The 25,293-nt window shown below is 43.9% G+C and overlaps 1 long non-coding RNA gene across 1 annotated transcript in view; it reads left to right on the forward strand.

Annotated features, from left to right (window-relative positions):
* LOC129394706 (uncharacterized) overlaps nt 1–23,619 on the forward strand; it is a 44,883-nt gene extending 21,264 nt beyond the window's left edge. Inside the window, exon 3 of the long non-coding RNA XR_008622046.2 lies at nt 19,482–23,619. This is a non-coding gene — a long non-coding RNA (uncharacterized LOC129394706). The remainder of the gene's footprint in view (nt 1–19,481) is intronic.
* Nucleotides 23,620–25,293: the final 1,674 nt, after the last annotated feature.

Raw genomic sequence — 25,293 nt, forward strand, 5'->3', positions numbered from 1 at the left:
GCTTGGATCATTGAGGTCGTTTTATTATTATTGTTGTTATTATTACTGATGTTTATTGTTGTTATAACATTGACTAAAGTTTATCCATGAAATGGGTTTGATTTACTGAAGTTGACGACAGAGGGTCCCCTACACACACCTTGCACCCCGGCCTCCCAAGGTCATGCACATGCCAGGCAGGCAGTCCTATGAGCCCCGGGAAATTTTTAAGACTCCCTCTGAAGGAAGGGACAGATCAGTGATGGCCTGAGAGGCCTATGGTGGGCGTCATCGGCCCGGCCTCGGTCCCATCTGGTGCTGGGTAGTCTTTACGAGACTCTGGGAAAATTTCCTAATCATTCTCCAGGTCACGGGAACCTCCTGTTCTAGCCAGGAAGGCTCGAGGTGAGTGTGTCCTTTGCTTGGCAGGGCCCAGTGATCACAGGAGGCTCGCCCCAAATTTCCCCAAGACTCCCTACTGGGGCCAGGCTGATTGCGTGCCGACAGCCCTGGGTGAAGAAACTCCGTCCAAGGGGCACCAGGAAACGGCCGTGGATCAGGCCGCAGGCAGGGCACCCCCGCCGACCCGAAGACCCAGATCAGACCTGGTGCCGTCCACGCCACTTGTCGGGCGCCACCTGGCAGTCACTTTTAGACGGTTTTCTCTGGCGCTCCGGAGAATTTTGGATGGGATATTACCCAGCTGCGGTGTCCACAGAAGCGTTCCAGGACCCTGGCAGCGGTGGCAGGCTCTTATCGGTGTTGACCCCATGCTATTGTGGAATAAATTCCTTGACCTTGTTCCTGCAGGGAAAGAGTGCTACGGCCTGGATATGGTCCCACATGGAGGCTGCTTATCAGATTCACTGTCCATAAGTTTATCAAAGCCCAGCTGATAAAATGAACATCACATCCCGTTTCTCCTCCTAGTCACTTGTCCTCCTTCCCCAGGAAACCTCTATCCAGTTGATAGTCTGGCCTTCCAGAAGATATTACAAGAAGGAAGGCTTTTCAGCACAGCGTAGATTTGATGGCTACAGGGACAGATATGGGGTGTTAATTAGCAAATTAGGCGTCTCTTTTCTACCCTTCCCTAAAGTGTACAATTGAAAAACACTGAAGTCCGCTGCTACGTGTCAGGCATTGTTTAGGGGCACAGGGAGTCCCTGGCTAACAGGAAAGACAAGATGCCTGCTCTCTTAACGAGCCTGCTCTTCAGTGTGAAAGAAAAAAATAACCTAAGTTTATTTAAATTTTGCTCTCAGATCACACGATTATAAAACAGGAGGAACCTGGTAGATAGTGTAAAGTATTTCACAGTGGGGAGACATTAGAAAGGGGGGTTTCCTAAGGATGAGCACTTGCTTATAGGGAGACCAGACCTGGCTTTTCTTTAGCACTTGAAAGATGTCAGACCTGCTGGTGGTTGGACCCAGTCGATGCTGCTGGTATGTGCTACCTGATCAGAGATGGTGAGCATTAACCCGTTTAAACCTGAGGTTGTGCTGCTGGTGTGTGCTACCTGATCAGAGATGGTGAGCATTTACCCATTTATACCTGAGGTTGTGCTGCTGGTGTGTGCTACCTGATCAGAGATGGTGAGCATTAACCCATTTAAACCTGAGATCGTGTTGCTGGTGTGTGCTACCTGATCAGAGACAGTGAGCATTAACCCATTTGTATCTGAGGTTACAGTTTTTAAATTTGAAAAATCGGACCTTGGTGATGACCTTGAGCAATAGGATATAAATAATTCCCACATGCTTAGCATTCCAATAATGGAACACTAGGCATAAATGGGGTTAATGCTTTCTTGAATAATTTATGAGAGTCTCCAAAAGTTCCAGTTTCACCCTCCCCCAATACCTGTTTCTCCCTATCTTTACCTGTTCCAGATCGGTCCTTGGTCCAGCCCCCAGAAAGGCAGGTAACCCCAGGGCATCTTGTGCATGTCAGGGTTAGTGGGGGGCCCAATGTGTGTACTGTAGACACCCATTTATTTGTTTTGTGGTGGAGCAGTTCATCATGAATCTTGCTGTTTGCACATGATCAGCTAAGTGAAAGGTCCATCCCCAGCCACCATGACGCTCATTCCTGTGACCGCCCCCCCACTCTCCTCTATATTGCCTTTGTGATTATAATTTGTGTGGACCAACTCCCATGCAGGATAATTTTGGACTATCAACATAAAGCAGCACAGCCTTGATAATGGGTGATCAGAAGCTCAGTGTGTTCCTCTCTCTATACTGAGGCTTACAATAGAGCTCCTGGGTCTTTGTGAACCCATAGTGTTCCCCGTGGGTTCTGTGTTCCATGACCAATGGTTTTCAGATGCTCAGTGTCCTTCCTGGTTGTTGGGGACCCATACCCAGCTGGCCCCTATGGCCATCTGACAGCACTTCAGATGTATGGCTGGTGGGAGGCACCTCACTCCTTGTTTGTCCTCTGATGCCCACATATTTCCTACCCTTGCCTGACAGCTCATTTGCCTCCCAGCATATGGCCAGAGGCACGCCTTTAGCAACTCGGACAGAGCCCCCATTCATCCTGGGGCAGGTGGCCAGCTCTTTGTGGGAGCATGGCGGGCAACTGCGAAGTCTTCCACAGTGGGATAGAGAGTCCTGGGATGTAGGGACCAGCCCTACAGGGTCTGTGAGTTTTTCTCCCCGTGTGCAGAGACGAGAGATCATAGAAATAAAGACACAAGACCAAGAGATAAAAGAAAAAACAGCTGGGCCCGGGGAACCACTACCACCAAGACACAGTGACCAGTAGTGGCCCCGAATGCCAGGCTGCGCTGTTATTTATTGGATACAAGACAAGGGGGCAGGGTGAGGAGTGTGAGCCATCTCCAATGATAGGTAAGGTCATGTGGGTCATGTGTCCACTGGACAGGCGGCCCTTCCCTGTTTGGCAGCCGAGGTGGAGAGAAAGGAGACAGCTTATGCCTTTATTTTTGCATTTCAGAGACTTTTAGTACTTTCACTAATTCTGCTACTACCTAGAAGGCAGAGCCAGGTGTACAGGATGGAATATGTAAGCGGACCGGGAGCATGACTGCTCTGAAGCACAGCATCACAGGGAGATGGTTAGGCCTCTGGATAACTGCGGGCGGGCCTGACGGATGTCAGGCGCTCCACAAGAGGTGGTGGAGCAGAGTCTTCTCTAACTCCCCCGAGGAAAGGGACACTCCTTTTCCCAGTCTGCTAAGTAGTGGGTGCTTTTCCTAGGCACTGATGCTACCACTAGACCAAAGTCGGCTAGGTAACAGGCATCTTCCCAGGCACTGGCGTTAATGCTAGACTAAGGAGCCCTCTAGTGGCCCTGTCGGGGCATAATAGAAGGCTCACACTCTTGTCTTCTGGTCATTTCTCACTGTGTCCGTTCAGCTCCTATCTCTATATGGCCTGGTTTCTCTTAAGTTATAATTGTAGAGAGAAGATGATTATTATAATGGAATAAAGAGTAATTGCTACAAACTAATGATTAGTAATGTTCATATATAATCATATCTACGATCTATATCTAGTATAACTATTCTTATTTTATATGTTTTCTTTATTATACTGGAACAGCTTGTGCCCTCGGTCTCTTGCCTCGGCACCTGGGTGGCTTGCTGCCCACACTGGGAAATGTGTAAGTAACACGTCCTGGTTTGACAGGGTAGAATCTGAGTAATAAATTTGTGAATGAGCCCTCGGGGCTGAAATCAGGAACTCTGCAGGGACCCCAAAGCCCAGAACCCAATATTAAACACGGTGTTATGTGTCAGTTTGCTGGTGCTGCAGAATCAACGACCTCTACATTCAGTGTCATGGAACAACCACATCGTGATTGCTCCTGAGTCCATAGGTCATCTCGTGATTCTGTTGATCTGGGCCAGGCTCAGTTGACCTTGATGGGGGGGTCGCTCACATGTCTGTGCTCAGCAGGTAGATAGACTGGATTCTGGTTCATCTACAAAGAACTCATTCACCTGTCCTCAGTTGTCTGGAAATAGGCTCTTCTGGGATGTCCTCAGCTGGGACATCAGGGCTCTGTCTCCTCCATGTGGTCTCTCACCCTCCAACAGGCTGGCCAGAGGGTGTTCACATTGCTTTAATTTCCTGAGAAAGTGGAAGTACCAGAGTCCTTGAGCAAAGTCTCAACTCAAAGCTGGCACATGATCAATCACTCCACAGTGTCCTATAGACCACAAATTCCACAGGGTGCAGACAGTCAAGGGAATGGGGACATGGATACCAAATCTTAATAGACATAAAGTCATATTTTGCAAGTGTGTGAATGAGGAAGGAGAGATAATCTGGACTGTATCTGCAGCCTACCACAGACCCTCCCAGCCCTCTTTGCCAAGGCTGAGGATATTTATCACGCCCCCTGGTAATCCCCCAACCCTCTCCCGTGGGGCAAAGAGGCTTGCATCATTCCTTCCCCCATGGAGGGTGGGGGTTGACTTTGAAGAGACCGAAAATGCATGTGGCTTTAGGGTATTCTGCAAAATCACGGACCTGGATCTTTTTACTATCAAAAAGAAAAATTCAGAAAAGACAATCCCTGAGACTCTGGCCCTCGCCCTCAGAAGAAGGGTTGACTATTCGGGAGTCCCGCTGAGTCATCTGTGATGCTAGGAACACCAGGAATGATTGAGCCTCCAGTCCAAGCTCCATTTCACCTCAGGCCCCTCAGTATGCACCATCCCCACAATGCCAGCATTTCTCAATGGACTGGACCTCAAAGTGGGGGAGAAGCAGGTATGTTTTTCTGAGTCATGTCAAGAAAGACTTCATTCTAGATATGTTAGAGATATCTCATCTTCCTTTCTAAATTTAACAAAAAAGTTATTAAATATAGAATTAATAAAGGAAAAATCATACTTCTAGTATAATTTCAAGAGCCCACAGAAAACAGATACTACAAAACTCAGCCCAGAAAGGGAAGACGCAGGGCCATAATGGGAGGGAGAGGAGAAAAGAGACTGATTTGGGGTTGGGAGGCCGATGTAGACTCCAGGGTATGCCTCACTGGAAGGAATGCTATTCCTCACTGGATTTTCCCTCCCAGGGCGGGGTGAGGGTCAGATTCAAGTTTGGCCTCAACCTGAACTGGGCTAAAGAGAAGATCAGGAAGTGAGGATGAGGATGAGGGAAGGTGGACAGGACTAGGTGGTGGTGGGAACAAGTAAACATTGCCAGAGTGGATAGGTGCATCCTGGGAAAGAAAGCTCCGAGCTCTGTGGTGTGTCTTTATGTCAAACTTTGGATTGAGTTCTCAATCTCAGCACCTGCAGGGGACAGGGAGGGCAAGAGACATGAGAGCCCTTTTCTCTCTCCTTTTTTTCTCCGAAAGAAAGCATGTTTTTGGAGAGCCGCAGGTCATCACAGACTCAGGGGCCTTGTGAAATTATGCTGGGAAGCAGAAATGAGCAAACCGGCTTCTCATGTTTGTTACTTTGTCTCACAGTGACCACCATAATTTCATTAAATATTAGCTCTCTTCTCCCCCCATCATTTGATTACTCTTTTTGTAAAATATGGGATTTTTACATAGTTTGCCTAAAAGTATCTGATTTTCTTTTGTAATCTTATTTACTATTTTATTTGTAATCATTGAATTTTTGATTCATACTTTTCTTCTTGGCATAGCTTGTTTTCCATTATTTTATACATGTGAGAGGTGTTCTTTTAAAACTTCATCAGCACAGCAATAAAGTGAAAACCAAAGCTCCTTTTCCACTCTAAGCCCTTGTCTTTCTCCTTGGAGTGATTCACTGTCCTCTCTGGTGAGAACTCAGGGTTCCAAACGTGCCTAGAAGAGCACACCCACAGGGACACAACAGTGGGCAGCAGGGGCCGGGGTGCAGGTGCCCTGTGGCTAGAGCTCCCAGGTCAAACCCTGACCTTGCCTCACTGACTGTGACTGTGGGTGAGTTATGAAGCCACTCTGTGCTTCAGTTTCCTCATTTGTAAAATGATGATGAAACCCAGACAAGATGAATCAATAATTGTAAAGAGTTATGAAGAATGCTTGATGCTCAAATTACATTAAACATTGTGGAATTGCTTTTCTGAAAATATTTTGTTTGTTATAACTTTACATAAATGCCTCATTCTTTTGCTTTTTTTTTTTGAAATGGAGTCTCGCTCTGTCACCCAGGCTGGAGTGCAGTGGCATGATCTCAGCTCACTGCAACCTCCACCTCCTGGTTTCAAGCAGTTCTCCTGCCTCAGCCTCCCAAGTAGCTGGGACTACAGGTGCCCACCATGCCCGGCTAACTTTTGTATTTTTAGTAGAGACAGGGGTTTCACCATGTTGACCAGGCTAGTCTCGAACTCCTGATCTTGTGATCCACCCACCTCAGCCTCCCAAAGTGCTGGGATTACAGGTGTGAGCCACTGCACCTGGTCTCTTTTGCTTTTTAAATAGAATTATTTGAAGTATTTTTGAAGAACAAAGCATGGAGTCATCCCAGCCTTTCTAGTGGCTGAGTATTAAATTGTGGTATAGTAGTTCCCTCTTATCTCCACTTTCACTTTGGCGTAGGTTTCAGTTACCCATGATCAACTGTGATCTGAAAATATTAAATGAAAATATCAGAGGCCAGGCATGGTGGCTCATGCCTGTAATCCCAGTACTTTGGGAGGCCAAGGTGGGCAGATCACTTGAGGTCAGGAGTTCGAGACCAGCCTGGAAAACATGGTGAAATCCTATCTCTACTAAAAAATGCAAAAATTAGCCGGGTGCTGTGGCACGTGTCTGTGATCCCAGCTACTTGGGAGGCTGAGGCAGGAGAATCACTTGAACCCGGGAGGTGGAGGTTGCAGTGAGCCAAGATCATGTCACTGCACTCCAGCCTGGGGGACAGAGCAAGACTCTGTCTCAAAAGAACAAAAACAAAACACAAAACAAAGAAAAAACAGTTCATAAATTTTAAAGTTGCATGTCACACTGATTGTGAAATGCCCTGTCGTCCCGCTCTGTCCTGCCCCGCTGGTGAGTCATCCTTCGTGCAGCATATTCACACTGTAGATGCTACCGGCTCAGTAGTCATCCTTGTTCCCACGCCCAGCCAAATCTCCAGGCGTGAATTGCTCACAGCAATTCCCCATCCACAGCGCCCGGGTCAGCCCCATCCACAGCCCTGTTTCGGTTTCTGAACTGCCTAAAGCCATACCGAGCCCTGGTTCCACCCAGTCTCCTTCTAAATGTCAGTGCCAGTCGTATCTGTGGCTGTCCACTCACCCCATCTTCCCCTTCCCTCTCCCACAGCTGTCTTGGCCGCTTTCTGTTTGTGACTCTCCCTGCCTCCACTCCCCCCACCACCCCATTAAATGATCTCATTTGGTCATTTAAATGGAAAACTAAAAAGTTTTAAGTGACTCTAGGAGAGCAGGAGAGAGGCAGGTCTCCCAGCTCAGACCCCGCCCCGGGACGCCCCCACGGAAGATGCACATCTGGATGTAGGCGCCCAAGGCACCGCGCGTGCGCCGAGTGGCCTCGCTCAGCTCCGTCCTTCTGAGAAACCCGGAATCCTCATGTGTCTGGGTCCCGCCCCATCCTGGCCTCCTACACCACTGGTCCAGATCCTCCACCTTCCCCCAACGCGAGGTATTGACATTAAAGCATCACCTCATCTGGCACGAGAATCTGAAACACAGACCGCACCTTACACCAACGTAGTGAATCCCTCCTTGGACCTGAGTTCAACAAGCCCAGAGTCGGGGCTCTGGGTTCCCGCCCAAATGCCACGCATGTGCACAGATGGCACCTGGCGTCTCCTCAAAGGGACAGGAATCCCGGGCTTCCCAGAATCACCAGGTCGATTTAAATGGCATCAAATGAATTGGAAAAGAATGAAAGTGCTATTGCCTAAAGTGAAGAAATTTTCAGAGGATGTATCGGTCCTGTCTGGTGGACAGACAGGGCCACCAGAGGGAATGAACCAGTCTTCTCTGAACATCCATGAGGATGAAGAACAGTCACTGAGGTGACGGTACCAAGTCACCGGCCACCTCCCAGGGATCCTCTTAACCGGTCCTCACAGCAGCGCTGCATGGTCGGACCTCATCACCCACATTCCACCAAGAGGAAGCTGAAGCCCGGGGCCTTCATCCACTCATGTCCTCCAGACCCCTGGCACCCATCCTGGGCCCCACCCCATCATCCAGGCCTTGGGCCTTCGACCTGGGGAGAGTCCCTGTCTCCTCCATGAGCCGTCCTAGGCCTGAAGAGGTATCCAATAAACAAGAAAGCAGAACAGAAAGAGCTGTGTTGGAGTGGATCTTATGTAGTAAGAATAAAATTATTTTGAGAAATTACTGGGTCATGTATTTACCCACAGAAAAACAGAAGCAAACACACACACACACACCACACACACACACACACATACACACACACACACACAGGCTGTCACGTGTCCTCAGCACAAAGTGCCTTGAGCAAGGCCATTGCTGGCCCCACACTTATCCTGACTGTGATCTTGCTGTGATCAGCACATCCCATCAGTGTGGCAACAGGTGTGGCCAGAGTGGGAACCAGGCCTTTTCTTCAGATTTGCTCTTTGTTCCTGAATAGCCACCATCAGAACAGGCACCCTCCTAGAAGTCACTTGATTAAAAATTTCCTTTTGGATATTTAGGTTGATGTTCTATCAATCAGTTAAAGTATAAATGTATATTTATTATAAAAGTAATTATGGCTCTAATTAATGATTATGGTGAATTTTACTAACTATAGCTATGAAAATATTCCAATAGATAAAAATAGTGCTAAAAATGTACAGTTAATCCAAGAGTGAGAACTTTAAGATAAATCTTACAATTTTTGATCTAATAAATCTTTATAAAATATACATGATCATGAAGTACATCAGTAGAATTAATCCTAATATTTATAGCAATACTTGGCGTGCTGTCTCTCATAAAAAATAACATTAATAGTAAAAAAAAAAGAAGAAATCGGCCAGGCATGGTGGCTCATGCCTGTAATCCCAGCACTTTGGGAGGCCGAGGCAGGCAGATCACGAGGTCAGGAGATCGAGACCATCCTGGCTAACACGGCAAAACCCCGTCTCTACTAAAAATACAAAAAATTAGCCCAGCGTGGTGGCAGGTGCCTATAGTCCCAGCTACTCGGGAGGCTGAGGCAGGAGAATGGCATGAACCCAGGAGGCAGAGCTTGCAGTGAGCCGAGATCATGCCACTGCACTCCAGCCGGGGTGACAGAGCGAGACTCCATCTCAAAAAAATTAAAAAAATAAAATAGTAATAAAGAAATGATGAAATTTAAAAATTCTATTTAATTTTGAGTTGTTTAATTTTCATTTGGGGCATGACTATGTGAAGTAATAAATTTTGTTTGGACATTAATATGGGATGACCTATGTCTCCCCCTAAATTCATGTGTTGAGGTCCTAACCCCAGGATCTCAGAATATAACTGTATTTGGAGATAAGGCCTTTGAAAAGGTGATTACGGTAAAAGGTCATATGAGCAGGACCTAATCCAAGCTGACTGGTGTCCCTATAAGAAGAGGAGATTAGGGCACAGACACACACTCAGTGGCCATGTGAAGACACAGGGAGGAGTTGGCCATGGATAAGCCAAGAGATAGACCCTCAGAAGAAACCATCCTGCCAACATCTTGATCTCATGCTTCTGGCTTCCAGAACTGTGAGGAAATCAATTTCTCCTGTTCAAGCCACCCCTCTGGTGCCCCTGATTATGGCAGTCCTGGGGGATTAACACAGGCAGCAGGAAAATGAAGGATGCAAGAGTCAGAGGAAGGAAGAAAATCAAATGTACTTTCTCCTCATACAATTTTCAAAATTTCAATTACTTTAGGAAAACACTTTTTGGGAAATTATTCTAAACTGGGTGTTTGGCGTTTTATTCTAAACTAGGTGCTTAGTGACTAGATACTTTCTTTTCTTTCATAACACATGGTATCTGATTTTCTGGGAAACTTTCTATTTGACAAGTGTGTGATCAGGGATCTCTACATGAATTCTCCACGGAAAGACTGGTCTCATGGATCTAGAATTTGTGGTGGTTCTTGTGATTAGATACCTGAAGGAAATATTGCTCTTATGTGACATTAAAGAAGAAAAATGTGACACTTACGGCAAGTAAAAAGACGGCGTGTGGTTCTATACGCTTGTCTGGGGCTTTTATTGTCTGCACCCTTTGGCCTTTTTGAGTTGCCAGCTTCTCCAGCTCCTCCAGCTTCTCATGAGTTGCATCTAGGATATATGAGGCAAAAAAGAAAACTCAGGGAAACTCCCTGCTCTGCCATTTCTGTGGTCCCAAGGTCCTCCCTTCGTCTGCCTTCTTACCCTACCTTTCTGAGTCTTCTTATGCTTGTTTTATAGCTGTACTGAGCAGGAGAGATATGGAAACATATGCCTACCTCATCTTTCTGGAAGCAGAATTCCACTCCTACTGAAGGGTTTTGGTAAGAACACATTTGCCAGATCAATAATTGCATACCAAGGATCAAACACTGTTTTGATTTGCCCCAATAAAGATACAACATCTGGCACAGCATCTGTGGTTGGGGCACAGTCTAGCTCCGGTTTTGAAAACTTACAAATACCTGCCCTTGTCTGTGATACAGTTTGGATGTTTGTCCCCTCCAACTCTCATGTTAAAGTGTGATCTCCAATGTTGGAGGTGAGGCCTGGGGAGGTGTTTTGGTCATGGGAGGAGATTCCTCACAAATGGCTTGGTGCCCTCCCCATAGTAATAAGTGAGTTCTCGCCCTGTTGGTTTGTGCAAGAGCTGGTAACAAGAGTCTGACATTTCTCTTGCTCCCTGTCTTGCCATGTGACGTGCCTGCTCCTCCTTTGCCTTCTGCCATAATTGTAAGCTTCCTGAGGCCCTCACTAGAAGCAGATGCAGGCACCATGCTTCCTGTATACAGCTTATAGAACCACGAACCAATTAAATCTCTTTTCTTTATAAATTACCCAGCCTTGGGGATTTCTTTATAGCAATGCAAATGGACTAATGTAGTCGCTTTATGAGGGGTCAGAACGTGAATTGCATGAGGACATGATGATAGTGCCCATTATCCCTGAATTTTTCACATCATGCAATTCACCTTCTGGGCCCCATATAGGGGAAGTGATTCTGGAAAATGTGGTTCCCATCTCAGAAGGGAGTGGGTGTTGGGGACAAGGTGATAATAGAAAGTCTAGCACAGTCCACCCCATTCAAAAATAAGCATCTATTGACACCCATTATAGACATTTTCAACTTCAAAATAAAGGCAGCAACAATACCATTTTCCAAGTAATGTGATGCAACTATCAGTTTTACCACCCAAAGACTTTTAATCTTCTCTAGAGAAGAGGGGTTTGAAAATGCATTGTCCATCTCCCAGATGATTAACAACCTCTCTTACTATTTCATACTGTAAATACCAAGAATCAAACAATATAAACCAATACTAGATAGAGGAGTATGAAGGCATTGAGACAAACAGCAACGGAATCAGTTAACATAGAAAATATATCCACAAGGCCGGGCGCGGTGGCTCACGCTTGTAATCCCAGCACTTTGGGAGGCCGAGGCGGGTGGATCACGAGGTCAGGAGATCGAGACCACGGTGAAACCCCGTCTCTACTAAAAATACAAAAAAATATAGCCGGGCGTGGTGGCGGGCGCCTGTAGTCCCAGCTACTCGGAGAGGCTGAGGCAGGATAATGGCGTGAACCCGGGAGGCGGAGCTTGCAGTGAGCCGAGACTGTGCCACTGCACTCCAGCCTGGGTGACAGAGCGAGACTCCGTCTCAAAAAAAAAAAAAAAAAAAAAGAAAGAGAAAATATATCCACATAGGGCAGGCATGTTGGCTCATGTCTGTAATCCCAGCACTTTGGGAGGCCAAGGCAGAAGGATCGCTTGAGTCCAGGAGTTCGAGACCAACCTGGGCAACATGGTGAAACCCCATCTCTCCAAAAAATAAAAAAAAATTAGCCAGGCATGGTGGTACATGCCTGTAGTCCTAGCTACTCAGGGGGCTGAGGCGGGTGGATCACTTGAGCCTGGAAGGTAAAGGTTGCAGTGAGCCGAGATCACGCCTCTGCACTCCTGTCTGCATGACAGAGTGAGACCCCGTCTGAAAAAAAAAGAAAAAAATAAATAAAATATGTTCACCTCAAAGTGAGGAAGATTATATAAAAGTCCAACTTAGTCCTTGCTTCAGCAACTGGCCTTGAGGCTAAAGCTGGCATTTAAAAATTTCATCTTTCAAGCCAGACACAGTGCACATGCTTGTAATTCCCACGACTCAGGTGGCTGAGGTAGGAGGCTCACTTGAGTTCAGGATTTCAAGACCAGCCTGGGCAACATAGCAAAACTCCACCCGAAAAAAAATGTCTTTCACTCCATTCTATAATCTCTTTGCTCTCAGCAAACACCTCATCTGATTGTGATTTTTTTTTATTTTTTAATGACTATATTGTCTTCTCTTCATCCTTACATGAATCACCCTCTCCCTCTCTCCCCCAAAAAAATCAATCATTCCATTGTTAGAATGCAGTTTAGGGTCTATAAACTCCAAACTCAGTACAAAATTAAAATTTATATTTGCACTTTGGGAGGCCAAGGTGGGCGGATCACGAGGTCATGAGATCGAGACCATCTTGGCCAACATGGTGAAACCCCATCTCTACTAAAAACACAAAAATTAGCTGGGCATGGTGGCACGTGCCTGTAGTCCCAGCTATTCGGGAGGCTGAGGCAGGAGAATCGCTTGAACCTGGGAGGCGGAGGTTGCAGTGAGCCGAGATCGAGCCACTGCTCTCCAGCCTGGGTGACAGAGTGAGACTCCATCTCAAAAAAAAAAAAATGTATATTCATTGGGACCTTGAACTCAGTCTTCAAGTTTTACATGCAATACCATTAGTTTATTTAAGTTCAGTTGATTCACTGTCTTTCTGTCTCCCTCCACAAACCAACCTCTTGCATCAGATGTTCTCCTTAACTTGCTTAGAGTGCTGCCATTTTTTGAATTTTTTTCCATTTTATCACCTGAAACCTCATTTCCATCTTAAGTAGGCCTCCCATGCATTGTCTAAGTATCTCCCTAGTAATTCCCAACATTTTCTTGTCCCAACTGCAGCCTCGTTCTCTCTTTAATAGAATTGTTTTACATCCCTCTCTTGTTGCAGATATGATTTCTCTACAACTCCATATATAAAAAAGATAAGGTGAATAGAGGATATTGTGAGTGACTCAGTTTCCCTTGCCACTTCCCAGATTGGTAGTCCAACTCCTTCTCTGTGTCTATTCCCTCCAGCCATGCTATTCTTTATTTATTCTTGTGGCCTCCTTGTATATTCACAGAGGACTTTGCTTTGCTTTGCTCTGGTTGTGATTTTTAACCTGGTAAAATTACCCACGTCTTCATTCTTGAAGTATATATGCCATTAGGAGTCTTTTCTGTAGTGAATTGTTACAGTTTTCCCATGTTTTACTATGGGATGTGGGAGTTCTAAGAGGCATCCCACAGAATGCCTTGTGTGAGTGGTATAGTTATACTCTCTTCTGCCCATTGTGTGGTAGCTACCCAATTCCCCCCTTGATAATCAGGACAATTTGCCACTTTTGGCCATTAGGCTTTACACAATTTCTTCTACCTTAGACTATATAACCATTCAATTAGAGCCAGGTTAATGCCTTCTACTTCCAAAGTCCATATCTCTGGAGTCAACAGCAAGAACATTCCCTGCCAAGGACTACTCCAGATTTCTGCATGCTTAACCCAAAGCAAAAATAAGACCTTTTGAATTAAGGGGGTTTATATCATTAATCTTCATCATATGTAATGTTGAGTTTTTTTTGCAAAGCAGATTCCTGGTTAAATTTTTTCAGAGCATCAAATTCCTTCTGGTGTAACAATATATTATTTGCACCAATTTTACCTGTATAGCAACTACTTTTCATTCTTATCTTATAAAACTTATCATTTGGTAAAAAAAATTTTTCACTTTTCCTGAATTTCCTGTTGGTTCCTTGTAATATCTTCCATCTAGGTCTTTCAACAGGGTGAGTTTCATATTGATAAGGAGTTCAGGAAGGGAGTTATCGAAAGATAAAGTAAGTGCACTGGCATTTTCTCCTTGAGAGGTTGGGTAAGTCAACAATAGATTAGACCTATGGAATATGAGAAACAGCAGGCTGTCCCTACAAGGTAGGAGACTGTTGACAGCTATGCTGAGCCTAAGGAAAAGAAGACAGCCATGAACTGTGTTCAGAATTAATTTGCTCCGACAGAAAATAGAGGCAGGGAAAATCAAGATACAGTACTCTGGAATGTGCATTTCCATGTCATTCTCATGAATGGTACAGTCTAACTAAGTTCAGTCATTTTCTCAGCACAAATTCTGATTCTTGCTCTCTCTGGTTGCATCTACTTGGCGAGCTGCCCTGGGCATGTCATTTAGCTATCTCTATTTCGTTTTCATACCTCCCATACAGTGCCATGGAGCCCTTGTGTCTCCCTTGTGGCCACACAGAATGTTCAGACAATGAGCTTAATCACTTGATTTCTACTACTTAAACAGACAACTCTTGAAATCAATTTGGAATGTTTTTTGCTCCACCAAGTATTGCAAGACATTAGCAAAGATCTCAGCTAGGTGCCATTTATTTGAAAGCAAATCATACAAATATTTGAAAAGATTCAATTCTGGCAATTCTGGGGAGTCGTCTCCATTTTACAGCTGCTTCTCTTTACTTGGGGAAGGTATAAGTAAATTACACCTTCCCCGAGCAGCTCAGGGAGACACTCAGGGGAATCCCCTCTGGCTTCCCCGACTCTGTGTTATCAGTTAAGAAGCGCATGAACATTATTATGCATTGTGTAATGATATGGTTTCACTGTGTCCCCACCAAAATCTCATCTTGAATTGTAGCTCCAATAACTCCCACATGTTGTAGGAGGGACCCGGTGGGAGATAATTGAATCCTTGGGGCAGTTTCCCCATGTAAGACTTATTCTTGCGGTAGTGAATAAGTCTCGCGAGATCTGATGGCTTTATAAGTGGTTTCCCCTTTCTCTCGGCTCTTTCTCTCTTTGCCCGCCACCACGTAAGACATATCTTTGCTCTTCCTTCGTCTTCCACCATGATTGTGAGGCCTCCCCAGCCACGTGGAACTGTGAGTCCATTAAACCCCTTTCCTTTATAAATTACCCTGGTCTCAGCTATGTCTTTATTAGCAGCATGGGAACAGACTAATACGTGTAATATTGCTATCGGCATTTATCTAACAATGATATAGCTCTAAGCAGGTGTTCTGTGTTCTTACTACACACTATTTTCGCTACAGTGAAGCTGTATACCTGTTGATTCCCCATCTGGCCCATTGCAGCCAGATTTTTCTACCACTTGCAGGCTACACCTTGGCTCACTACAAGTCAATGTGTTTTGTATTTTTCTCTAGCCATATATGGTTTCAAAGATGTAGGAAGAGGATAGGTGGAGAACTGGATTTAGATAAGGCTGTGGTTTTCCTAAATGAGTCTTACCAAACAGTGGGGAGACAAAGGACAATGGAAATCAGCAGGCTGTAATTATAATGATTAAGCAAGGAATCTAAGGTAGATAAACAAGTGTTATGAAAGCCGTCTTGAATCAGAAGTCAGGCTGGTCGCGGTGGCTCATGCTTATAATCCCAGCACTTTGGGAGGCCAAGGCAGGTGGATTACTTGAGGTCAGGAGTTTGAGACCAGCCTGGTCGACATGGTGAAACCCCGTCTCTACAAAAATACAAAAACTAGCTGGGCATGGTGACATGTGCCTGTAATCACAGCTACTTGGGAGGATGAGGCAGGAGAATCACTTGAACCCAGGAGGTAGAGGTTGCAGTGAGCCGGGATCGAACCACTGAACTCCAGCCTGGGCAAGGGAGACAGACTCCATCTCAAAAAAAAAAAAAAATGGCCGGGCACAGTGGCTCACGCCTGTAATCCCAGCACTTTGGGAGGCTGAGGCGGGTGGATCACGAGTTCAGGAGATCGAGATCATCTTGGCCAACATGGTAAAACCCTGTCTCTACTGAAATACAAAAAATTAGCTGGGCGTGGTGGCGCATGCTTGTAGTCCCAGCTGCTCGGGAGGCTGAGGCGGGAGAATCGCTTGAACCCAGGAGGCGGAGGTTGCAGTGAGCTGAGATTGCACCATAGCACTCCAGCCTGGTGACAGAGCAAGACTCCGTCAAAAAAAAAAAAAAAAAAAAGCCGTCTTCAATCAGAAGTCACATATGAAGAGATAAGAATTCAAAACATCTTGAAACTCACATTCCAAATAGCTTAAATGGAACTGGGTTATTAAGAAAGAGGGCTAGAAACATAAAATGTACTAATGGACTCATCTAAATAAAGGAATAATGTGGTTAACGAGGCAGGCTATTTCAATAAAAAACAATTGCCTGAATGGCCAAATCTGTTGCCTGGGCAACAGAGCAAGACCGTGTCTCAAAAAATAAAGCAAGCAAACAAAACAAGACCTACTCAAGCCCAATCCTATCTCTAAAACAATTCTACAGCCCTACTCTCTCCTTGCCAGTCTTCCTTATCTTCCTTCCTCCTTCCTAATCACCTTAATCTTAATCATGGTTAATCTTTAACAGCTGCTCCATCCTTTTCCCAACCGGTAAACTTCACCACATTCTTAGAATCCTAAACGAAGTTCCCCCCATTCCTACTTTTCTGAGCGTTTTTATCATGAATGGGTGTTAAATTCTGTCAGATGCTTCTTCAGCATCAATTGATGTGGTCCTGTTATTTTTCTTCTTTTGCGTGTTAATATGGTGCATTATATTGATAGTGATTTTTGAAATATTCTGCCAGGCCTACCTTCTAGAATAAAGCCTACATAGTCATGGTGTGTAATTATTTGTTATATTGCTGAATTTCATTTACAAATATTTTGTCAAGAATTTATTTTTCTTTTTTTAAAAAATGGAGTCTCCCTCTCGCCCAGGCTGGAGTGCAGTGATGTGATCTCGGCTCACTGCAACTTCCGCCTCTTGAGTTCAAGCGATTCTCCTGCCTCACCCTCGTGAGTAGCTGGGATTACAGGCGTGCACCACCACACCCAGCTAATTTTTTGTATTTTCAGTAGAGATGAGGTTTCACCATGTTGGCCAGGCTGGTCTCAAACTCCTGACCTCAGGTGATCTGCCCGCCTTGGCCTCCCAAAGTGCTGGGATTACAGGCGTGAGCCACCGTGCCTGGCCAAGGATTTTTGCATGAGGGATACTCATCTATAGTTTTATTGCTTGGTTGTTGTCATTGTTCTTTGTCTTTTTATGGTTTTGGTAACGGAGTAATTTGATTTCACAAAATAAATTGGGAAGTATTCCTTCCTATTCTATTCTCTGGATGAGATGGTACAGAACTGGTGTTAATTTCCCTTTAAACATTTGGTAGATCCTCAAGTCGACCATCTGGGCTTGGAGATTTCTTTTTTCGGAAATATTTTAAATTCTAAATTCAATTTCCTTAATAGTTATAAGGCTACTAAAATGATGTATTTCATATTGGGTGTGTTGTGCTCATTTGTGCTTTTAAGTGGGTGGTCCATTTCATCTAAGTTGTCCAGTTGTGTAGAGTTATTCCTAGTTTTCCATTATTAGTCTTCTAGTGTCTGCAAAACCTATAGTGCTATCTCCTGTCTCATTATTGATATTGATAATTTGTGTCTTCTCTCTGTTTTTGATAGTTTTGCCAAAAATTTATACATTATTGATATTTTGAAAGAATTAACTCTTTATTTCATTGATTTTCTATACTGTTTTTCTGTTTTCAATTTTCATGACCCCTGCTTTCCTCTTTATTATTTCCTTCCTTCTCCTTGCTTTGGTTTATTTTGCTCTCTTATTTTTTTCTACGTTCTTGCTGTGGGAGCTTAGATTATTGATTTTTCCTCTCCTTCCTTCCTTCTTTCCTTTCTTTCCTTTCCTTTCCTTTCCTTTCCTTTCCTTGTCTTGTCTTTTCTCTTCTTTTCTTTCTTTCTCGGAGTTTCACTCTTGTCACCCATTCTGGAGTGTAGTGGCACGATGCAACCTCCGCCTCTTGGGCTCCAGCAATTCTCCTGCCTCAGCCTCCCGAGTACCTGGGACTACAAGCACCTGCCACCATGCCCGGCTAATTTTTGTATTTTTGATAGAGATGGGGTTTCACCATGTTGGCCAGGCTGGTCTTGAACTCCTGATCCCAGGTGATCCACCTGCCTTGGCCTCCCAAAGTGCAGGGATTACAGTCTTGAGCCACTGTGCCTTACCTGATTGTTCCTTTTTTCTAATACAACTATTTAGTGCAATAAGTTTCACACTTAGCACTGCTTTATATATGTTCCACAAATTTTGATATATTGTATTTTCATTTCATTAAGTTAAATATACTTTTAAAAATCTTTGAGACTCATCTTTAAACCATGAGTTATTTAGAGTTGTGTTGCTTAGCTTCCAAGTGCTTGGAGATCTTTCTGTAATCGTTAGTTTGATCAAATTATGGTCAGACAACACACTCTGTTAAATTTCAAGATTTTAGAACTCGTTGAGGTTTGTTTTGTGGCTCTAGATAGAAGTCAATTCTCCATTACCATTTACAATCACATCAAAAATAACAAATACCTAGAATTAAATCTAAAGAAAGGTGAGAGACCTCTACAAAACTCTGCTGAAAGATGTTAGAGAAGACCTAAACAAATGGGAAATAAACCATATTTATGCTTTGGAAGACTCAATGTAATAAAGATGTCAATGTTCCCCAAATTGATCTATATATTCAAGGCAAACTCAATAAATATTACAGCAAGGTTTTGTATAAGTTAACAAACTGATTCTAAAATGTATCAGAAAATGATGGCCAGGTGTGGTGGCTCACACATGTAATCCTAGCACTTTGGGAGGCCATGGCAGGAGGATCACTTGAGCCCAGGAGTTCAAGACTAGCCTGGGCAACACAGTGACACCCTGACTCTACTTGCACAAATTAAAAAAAAAAGGATCAGAAAATGAAAATGACAGAAAATGAAAATGACAATACAATATTGAAGAAACTAAACAAAGTTATAGGACTTACACTAACAGATCATGAATTTTTATGAAATTATAATAATTTAGGGTGTGGTATTGCATAAGGTAAACAAATTTATCAATGGAAAAAAACAGAGTTCAGACACAGATCCACACATAGACAATCAGTGATTTGTGACAAATGTACCACTACAACTCACCAGATAGACATTAGTCCTTTTAATAGATATCTATATGGGGGGAATATATCTTGACCCTTATGTCACACCAAATGTGAAAATTAATTTGAAATGGATCATAGACTTAAAAGCAAAAGATTTCAAACTATAAAGCAGGATTTCCAAAAGCCAGTGTGAAGAGCATGGGAGCCCTCCTCCCAGCAAAACAACCATTTAACTGGTGAAAAAAAATTTTTTTATAAAAACAACTAATTAAGTCTCTGGAAATTGTCCTTAGGGCATACCGCAAACGAAGAAATGTTTATTCAAGAAATTCTGTTAGCCAGGTGCGGTGGCTCACACCTGTAATCCCAACACTTTGGGAGGCCGAGGCGGGCAGATCACCTGAGGTCGGGAGTTCGAGACCAGCCTGACCAACATGGAGAAACCCCGTTTCTGCTAAAAATACAAAATTAGCCGAGTGTGGTGGCACATGCCTGTAATCCCAGCTACTTCGGAGCTGAGGCAGGAGAATCCCTTGAACCTTGGAGGCAGAGGTTGCAGTGAGCCAAGATCACGCCACAGCACTCCAGCCTGGTGACAGAGTGAGACTCTGTCTCAAAAAAAAAAAAAAAAGAAAGAAAGAAAGAAAGAAAAAGAAAAAGACATGATACTCAATCTGTAAACAGCAGCAAGAGTCTGAGGGCATTTAAGCCACAAATTACTCCTATTCCCCACATCCCCAGCCAACTCTGTGTAATTGAAGCTCTATTATGGTCAGTCACAGTCAAGAAAATGGGACTCCACCTCTCCCTAGCTCCCAGCCTAGGGCTACAGTTTCAGTCCAGAAAGGGCAGTGCACCAGCATCTTTTATCCTGCTGTCTCCATGTTGCGGATGTGCTATATTAGTTAGAAATTGTGGCTTACAGCACCGGGGCTCCTTCTCCCATCCAGCCCCTCCTCCTAGCATGGAAGTTCCACGCCAGATTTAGCAGGTCAAGCACACTGGGCTTCACTGATCCTGCCTGAGTTCACTCATGGGGCAGAGGTTCCACACAAGAAAGGGCAAACCGAGAAGACGAGCAGCTACCACCCCCTCCCAGTGTTCTAGCTGTAGAGGAAAGACATTGCTGCAGGAGAAGCTAGCTGCTGTCCCTGACACCAGCTCCAGTCCAGTGGCTCAGCGGTTCTGTCCGGGGGAGAGGGAGGCCATCAGAACAGAGAGCTCCCTCCACAAGTCTCCCTAAAACTGGCTTTCCTTGAAATAGAGTGTGGAAAAGTTGACGCTTAATGACATTGAAAAAAGAGGAAATTTTGGTGCTGGAAAACCAAAAAAAGGGTTTGCAGTAGCAACAACAAACAAAAAGACAAGGCAGAAGCTTAACAGAGATAATCAGAAAAAGAGATAACTAAGAAGGGCCCTCCTGGAGTGAGAGACAGCCTCAAACCCTGGCAACACTCTGACTTGGCAAAGAAGCTAGACTTTAATCAGCCCACAGAATGATTTATGCATTGTGCTATAGGCCTATTAAAAAGAATAGAGCAATCAATTAACAATAAGAGGAGTCTAACAGATGCAAGTGATACCAACAGAGGCAGAAGAGCCAGAAGCTTAACAGAAACATCAAGGAAAGGACAGTCAAAAAGAGGCCAGCTTATGCCATAATTATCTGGAGTAGTTAGAGAGACAGTGCGTATGCTCAGGGCTGCACCCTCTGGAGAGCACTAAGAAAGGTATAATTGTTCATATGTAATTATGTAATTATTACTTGTATGCATGTTATATAATTATTGCTTATATGTAATTGTGTAATTACTTATAAAAACAGCATAATCGCTTATTTCTTACCCTTCTTCCCTTAACTGGTTTTAAAAGTCATGGCATGAAACAATATGTATGTAATTGTATTGCTGGGAAAAATAAAGAATCTGATTTTTAAATGGGCAAGAGGTCTGAATAGCCATGTATTAAAGGAAGACATACAAATAGTCAACGGATATATGAAAAAATGTTCAACAACACTTATCATCAGGGAAATGCAAATCAAAACCACATTGAGATGTCCCACTTCGGTTAAAATGGCTTTTATCAAAAAGACAAAGAATAACAGATGCTGGCAAGGATGCAGAGAAAGGGGAATGCTCATATACTGGAAATGCTCCTCCAGACCCAGACAGTAAAATTTACAAAACATTTAGAGAAGAATTAATACCAATCATTCACAAACTTTTCAAAAAAGTCAAACAGAACTTTCCAATTTACTCTGAGGTCTGTATTACCCTAACACCAAAATCAAAGATATCACAAGAAATTAAAAAGAAAAAACTATAGACCAACATCTCTTATGAACATAAATTCAAAAATCCTCAACAAAATATAGCAAACCAAATCCAGCAGTGTATATAAAGAATGATATATCAGCCGGGCACAGTGGCTCACACCTGTAATCCCAGCACTTTGGGAGGCCAAGGTGGGTGGATCACGGGGTCGGGAGATCGAGACCATCCTGGCTAACATGGTGAAACCTCGTCTCTACTAAAAATACAAAAAATTAGCCCGGCATGGTGGCACGCTCCTGTAGTCCCAGCTACTTGGGAGGCTGAGGCAGGAGAATTGCTTGAACCCGGGAGGTGGAGATTGCAATGAGCCGAGATCGCACCACTGCACTCCAGTCTGGGTGACAGAGCGAGACTCCTAAAACGAACAAACAAACAAACAAACAAACAAAAAACAATGATACATCATGACCAAGTGGGATTTATCCCAGGGATGCAGTTGGTTCAACATAAGAAAATCAATCAACATAATATACCATATTACTAGACTATAGAGGAAGTCACATAATTCTCTCAAATGATATTGAAAGAGCATTTGACAAAATCTACACTCTTTCATGATAAAATACAAAGAACAAACTAGGAACAGAAGAGAGCTTCCTCAACCTGTTAAAGAGCATCTACAATAAACTCATAGCTAACATCATACTTAACTGTGAACGATTGAATCCTCTCCCCCTAACATCAGGAACAGGATAAGTATATTCACTCTTACCACTCTATTCAACATAGCTCTGGAGGTTCAAGCCAGGAAAGTTAGGCAAGAAGAGAAAATGCATTCAGATTGAGCAAGATGAAGTAAAATGGTTTCTATTTGCAAATGACATGATCTTGTATGTTAAAAATCCTTAGGGCCAGGTACGGTAGCTCATGCCTGTAATCCCAGCATTTTGGGAGGCCAAGTGGGGAGAATCACTTGAGGCCAGGAGTTTCAAGCCAGCCTGGTCAACACAATGAAACCCTGTCTCTACGAAAACAAAAAATAAACAAAATAAAAAAATTATAAGTACCTGAGGTGATAGATAGTGTAATTAACTTGATTTAATCATTCAACAAGTTAAGCCTACATTAAATCATCACATTTTACCCAATGTGAATAAACAATTATTCTTTGTCAACTTCCTAAAAAAATTCCTAGCAGAAAACGTGGAAGTAAATCTTGATGACCTCAAGTTAGGTAATATTTTCTTAGATATTACACCAAAAACACAAGAGACAAAAGGAAGAATAGACCTCATCAAAAATTAAAAACCTATGCACTGCAAGCATCAAGGAAATGAAGACAATCCACATAGTGAGAGAAGTGTTTGCAAATCATATATATGATAAGGGATGAGTATCCAGAATATATTTTAAAACTCTTACAACTATATAATAATAAAATAAGCAACCCAATTAAAACATGGAAAAAATCTGAATAAACTTTTTTCAAAAAGGAGTACAAATGGCCAATAAGCACATGGAAAAGATATTCAGCGTCATTATTCATTAAGGAAATGCAAATTAAAACTACACAGGATATCATATGCACCCACCCAGATGACTGTAATAAACAGGAAAACAGAAAATAACAAAGGTTGAAGAATCTGGAGAGAAATGTGAGCCCTCATACACTGCTGGTGGGAATGTAATTGATGCGGCTCTGTGGAAAACAGTTTGCCAGTTCCTCAAAAACTTAAACAGAATTACCATGCGGCACAGCAATTCCACTCCTACATGTACACCCCAAAATAATTGAAAACAGGTTCTCAAGCAAATACATGTATATGTGTGTTCATAACAGCACTATTCACAACAGCCCAAGTGTCCATCAACAGATGAATGGATAAATGAATGCTGATACATGGATACAATTGAATTTATTCAGTTATAAAAAGGAATGAAATACTAATAAGTTCTACAATGGGGATACAATTGTAGAAATTGTAACAATGAAAACAATAAACAAAGTAAAAAAAACGAAAGTGACACAAAAGTTCACATATGGTGTGATTCCATTTATATGAAATGTCCCAGATAGGTAAATCCATAGAGATGGAAAGCCGACTGGTAGTTGCCAAGGGTGAGGGTGGAGGGGAAGGGGAGGAACAGCTAAGTAGGCATACGGTGGTTGGGGGCTGTGGAGCCAGGTGACTCGGAGCTAAAAAGCAATTCCGGAAGATGACTGAGCTACTCTTCTTTCAACTTGAGAGAGGAAGAGAAGGAAGGAGAGGAGGGAAAAGACAGGGAGGGGAAGAGAGGAGAGTGGGGCAGTGGAGGGGGAGAGAGAGAGAGAGAGAGATTGATGGTTGCGCAAAAAGAAGTTAGTGAACACAGCAGGCATTGCTCACCTTGATGGAATACACACAACAAAACTCCGTCCACCGCCTGGGCTGCCCTTACTTGAGCACACTCCTGGGGTAGTCAGGCCTCACTCCTGGGACATGGAGCCTCACTACTGCCTGGTGCTGAGAGCCCAGGGGCTCCAGTCAGCAGTGCTGGAAGCAGGGCCAGAAGTGCAGTTAGGACCACAGAGCTGGGTCTTGTTCAAGGACAGGATGACCTCCTTATTACAGCCCCAAGAGATTGCAGATCTGGTCTCCACTCTGGAGTGTCAACTGGCACAACCACAGTCCAATATCTGGAAGAGTCAGAGCTGATGAGCTGGCAGGGGACCTCTGGGAGCCCCCAACCCTATCCACAGTGCTATAATCCTTCCTCCTCTCTTCTCCCTCCACTCACCACACCCCTTCTCATCTGTGGTCCCTTCTGAGTCTGAGCCCAGGAGTTCAAAAACAAAGATCAGCTGAGAGCAGAAGGAGAATGACAATGTTTCTGGGGTCACCGGATCATAATCACTGGGGCACAAGATGATGTCTCTGAGTTTCTTTGGTTGCTGTAACAGCTCACAGTGGATTTTGGGACTGACTCTGGATGTAGGTCCTGGGGACTGGGCTTGGCAGGTGAGGAAATGCAGGGAGGGCTCTGGAAAGGGTTAAGCTTCTGGAATTTGCAGGTGGGGAGAGAGATTGCAATGCAGTCAGAGAGGACACGGGTGATTATGAGGTGGGAAACAGAGAATTAAACAGAAAAGAGAAAATTAAGTTTGAAGTTCAGAGGTACCTTAGGGATAACATTAGGCATTAGCTCAACTTGGGGCTGGGGATGACTTACCGAAGATTCTGGGCACCATGGTTTAGGCTTCAGAGCAGCAGATGAGAGAGCAGCAGTGGAAATGGGTCAGTGACTTTACACAGGAGATTATTATAGGGTATGAACTTGACCCATATTTAGGGAGGTGTGCAGAAGTAGTGGTTTCTTAAAAAGGGTGGGGCATGAAAAGCCACAGAAAGCATAACAAAATAAAAGCATTGACAGATTAGTAGGATGCTACTGGACCTGTTCCAGGGCTGTCATGTTCTCAGACAGCTCAAAACTCAGGGCATGAAGGACATTTTCTCCGGTATTCACTGTGAGAACCTCATAGGGTTCCTGGAGGTAAAACTCTTAGAAAAGTGCAGAGGCTCCCCTTAGACTGGGCCCCCTGGAGTTTTTAATTCTCAGACTGCTCCACCCTGAGCCTCCAGGAATTCATTCGTTAGACTTCATGTTTTCCTATCCTGGTACTGCTTCCCACAGGGGTTTCTGGTCATGGGTTTCTGTTGCAGTAGTTTTGATTCTCTGTATCCACCTGCCTGTGTCAACAAATCTTAGGGCAGTGGTTTGCCCTGTGATCCCACTTATCTAATGGATATAAGAAGAAGTGTTAATTGTTTCTTTGTTCAGTATTCAC

Source organism: Pan paniscus, chromosome 20, assembly GCF_029289425.2.
Source record: "Pan paniscus chromosome 20, NHGRI_mPanPan1-v2.0_pri, whole genome shotgun sequence".
NCBI classification, from domain to species: Eukaryota; Metazoa; Chordata; class Mammalia; order Primates; family Hominidae; genus Pan; species Pan paniscus.